Here is a 4,441-nt window from a genome sequence, read left to right as displayed (position 1 = left end):
AATCGGTGCGTTCTAAGGTGTATAGCAAAATAATAAGTATGTAATAAGTAATAATTATTTATAAATAAATGCATAAATACAAACAACTTTGACTTTGGTTTGTGCCGGGGTACATCAGCTGAACCAAACAGATTGTTTCTGTAGGTCATATGCTTCTAATTGTTTGTGACACATCCGTTTGCAATGCTGTGCTTCTGCTGAAAGTGGATATCACACAGATATTCATGAGAGGAAATGGGGATGTGAAAATAGAAGTCTGGGGCGCAGTCATGTTCATATGAGATAATTCTTGATTTCAGTCTGAGACTAGACAGGCTGGGTCGAGGACTGGCACCAGCTGGTCTGTGCCAAAAGAGAGAGAGTATTATGACTTGTTTTGTAAAACATCCAAATGTTTCTGTAGCTATTTGTAGCACAGTGTTCTTCAATGCTGGCCGCTCACACATCTCAAAGGAAATGTACCGACATTATATCCTGACCCATTCTTTACTTCTGACTTCTACATACAGTGTGTATTTGTTTGCAGATTTCTCCTGTAATTGGCTGTTTGTGCACTTTTACATTTTATGAAATGAGACATGAGAAGTGACAGACGAAAGTTGTTCAACTGTAAAGAAAACTGTGTTTATCTTTTTAAATGGAAATTCAGCTAGTGGCTTTAAATTTAGTTTTTATGAAACTTCAGCTCACAGAAACAACAGTTATTGATGTGTTATTTCCCTGTTAAATGTTTAAAAACCTAGAAAAATGCAAGTTTATGTACTTTAGGTTGAAACACCAAAATGTTTTCACAAAGCAGATTTATTAATGCAGCAATATTAATAATTCAACACTGCAAAGCCAGTCAATGTTTTTTGAAGAACAGTTGTGTGACAGGCCATTCTCCATCCATAGCCTAACTTGTTTCTTATTATTGATTCTTTCCTTAACAGGTTAATGCTTTACAGAGAATAACTCTTTTCAGGTTAGATTTAGAATTGCAGTGCTTTTTAAAGGTCTGTTCTTTTGTACTTTAACTGTGAAACCATACTTCACTTTTTCAGCTTTTTACATGACTATTTGCATTTTCACTTTTCCCACCTGCATCACTCTGAATTGAAATTTTTCTTTGTTTTCCTGCGTTTTTCTCAGTTCCCTCCATTGGCTTTCCTGTCTTTCACATATGTGATGGCCTATTGAGACAAAAGCATGCACATAAACAGCTGCCATTGGCACCAGACAGGTGTAGTGCACATTACTCTTTACCCACTTCTTCTCCCTCCTCTAACTGGCCCTCGACCACACACACTGAATAATATATCAAAAATAACACACCACCATTAAAATGCCCAATGATTAGTATGATATATATATAGAGTAGTAGTATGTAGTTTTAGGTGCACCCATGGCCTTGTATTAGGTTCAGGATCTTTTATACATCAGGTTTAAATCACTTCATCTCAGTAATAATGAACATTTTATAGCCCCCAAACTGTGCGTTGCCTAATTTATACCCACATAAATGATTTAAAAGTGGAGCATAAATAGACTTGGTACCTCATTATTCATTGATACCACCTTTAAATTATACACAATGCATTTTTCTCACAAAATGTTCATTATACCTCTTCAGATTTTGGCTTCCTTTAAATAGGATTGAAATAAAATAAATATAAGTAATACATTTTTGATTACTTTTTTGTATTAATCCTGTGATTATAAAACTCACAGGATTTCAACATAAACGTATTTGATATTTAATAAATGTTACATTTTCTGACAAGAGCCTTGGTTATGCATAACCACACTTATCATCCACGGTTAAAAACATCAGAATGTAAAGATGCAGAATGAAAATCATATTCCTTTATTAACAAACCAGCACAAGATGTTTTAAAAACTTTTCTGCATGGAGGGGGATTGAAATTCTCAAGTTGAGCTAAGAGGGAACACATGTTGTCTGGAGAAAAGGAGATATGTATGGTGAGTTACATCAGGTTATATCTATGTGCTACAGCCATAGGCAGAGGCAGGTAGAGCAGCCTGAAGTAACAGTATTGTTACCTTAGTGATCAATCCACTCCAGTTAAAAGTAACCTACCAAAGAACAACTGCAGTATAATAAAGTAACTCCTCAAACTCTGAGTTCATTATAGCACAACATCTCAGTACGTCCAGCTTCTATCAGCGCAGGTTTCCTAAAGATTCCTCACTAATCTACTTTGCGATTTCAGACTAGGCCTTTAAATTATGGTTGTATAATGAAAAGAGAATGGGATGACTGTAGGAGGGGAGAAAAAGTCGGTTTACTCAATTTTCCCTTTTACACCAGGTGTAGTTGAAAACAAGTTTGGTGTCCAAATTGTTTCTTCGTGTTAGCGCAGGGGCTACAAGGATAATGTTGCTACAAAACACTAGAAGTCAATAGACCAAGCTTACACTTCCGTGTTTGTCAGTGCGGAAGAGTACACAGTAACATTAAATGGTAAATATTTATTCACTGGCGTTTTTATAATCAATATAATACAGTAAACCTATACAGCTAACAGCTTGTTTTTCTTTTCTTGTTTTTGGCAAACAAGTAAACAAAAGCCTTTGACCCCTCATTTCCCTGCATTTTATTTGAAGCCTCTAATGAAATCTAATTGTACGATAATAGACATTAACTGATTATACTGATTAAAAAACTTGAATTATTATAAACAATATGTGCAATGAATACGGTGAAAACTTAGATTAACAACTCAGTACTAAACATACTGTGTTTCATGGTGATAATCCATTGTTTCACATTTGTTTTATTGTTAAATATGACGTTTAAACCTGCTAAAATGCATTTTAACTAGCTGTGAAGCCCCATCCCTGGGTTTCCCACCCTGCCATGTTCGTGTGGCGATGGGAGGGTCTGATAATATTTGCATAGATTTGATGTCCAAACCCAGCTTAGATGGTCTTGCCAATTTGCTGATGGAAAAAAGGATATATGACAATGTCTCAGATGTATTGTTGACAAATGTCAAGAAAGTGTTTTTTATTACACAGACAGGAAAATTTGCAAGTGTACGGAATACTGAAGTGTATGGAATACTGAAGTGTATGGAATACTGAAGTGTACAGAATACTGAAGTGTGCGGTATATTGAAGTGTACAGAATACTGAAGTGTACAGAATACTGAAGTGTGCGGAATATTGAAGTGTACAGAATACTGAAGTGTATGGAATACTGAAGTGTACAGAATACTGAAGTGTGCGGAATATTGAAGTGTACAGAATACTGAAGTGTGCGGAATACTGAAGTGTACAGAATACTGAAGTGTGCGGAATATTGAAGTGTACAGAATACTGAAGTGTGCAGAATACTGAAGTGTATGGAATACTGAAGTGTACAGAATACTGAAGTGTACGGAATACTGAAGTGTACGGAATACTGAAGTGTATGAAATTCCGTGCTCTTATCTGCTCAAATAACATTATTTACTCAGTATGTTCACAGAACATCCTGAGTGTTTTCTCTTCCTGTCAACATTTAAACAAAGCAGTCACTCTGTTAGGTCACTGTTCATACTGTAACACTATTAAATGGGACGCACAGCTTACTGCATGATTTATGTGCTTTGTTAGAGGCTGTACTGGCAACAGTCCCGTCGTACAAATATGCAAGGCTAGCAGCTAATGGCTAGCTCAACATCTGCTAACGACTGCACTCTCACTTCAGAGCTCCATCCAACTAGTTCCTCACAGAGCAAAGCAGTTAGTCCGGTTAGTTAGCCTGCATAACAAGAGTCCTTATAGAACTCAGAGAAACAAATGCTAGAAATGCTGACATACAGAACATTATCATGAACATGTTACAATATTAATTCCTTTGTCGCTGCCCTGTTTGGTACCAGGCTCAACAGACTCAGCAGCCCTGTCTCCCCATCCTCGTCCCCTAACACTGAACAAAATACCTCAGCCTTGCCAAAATAAACAGTACTTTAACATGACCCTCCCCTTTGAGATGAAAAACGACAGCAGCCTCTCTCTTTCAAGATTTCCAACTTTAAATGTCAACTTTTATAATCCAGGTTAGGTATCACTATAGGGGCAGTTTAGTATTGATTATATGATGAACATCATTATGGTTAGAGCACAATAAGAGTGACATCTACTGGACATCAAAGATCAGGCATTTTATTGCAGTGGGATGTTAGAGAAGGTACAAATCAATGCTCGGCAATCTCAGGCTTGGAGGCTCACCTGCACATCTCATTTACGTGTTGTCTTGCTCTCTAACCCCTATCAATTACGAAACCCTGCTTGAGATTAAAATGTGGAGTGAAAATGCTAAGCTGTGCAGGAGTTTGTGCTTCTTCCAACACCTGAGCCTCATAATTTCCTAGCTATTAAATCTTCATGATCTAAATTGGTGTGCCACAGTAGGGAAAGCGTGAAAACTGAGTGAAAAATCCCACAAGTTTTC

This window comes from Pygocentrus nattereri, chromosome 22, assembly GCF_015220715.1.
Source record: "Pygocentrus nattereri isolate fPygNat1 chromosome 22, fPygNat1.pri, whole genome shotgun sequence".
Taxonomy (NCBI): Eukaryota; Metazoa; Chordata; class Actinopteri; order Characiformes; family Serrasalmidae; genus Pygocentrus; species Pygocentrus nattereri.
Note: the sequence above shows the minus strand (reverse complement) of the source record.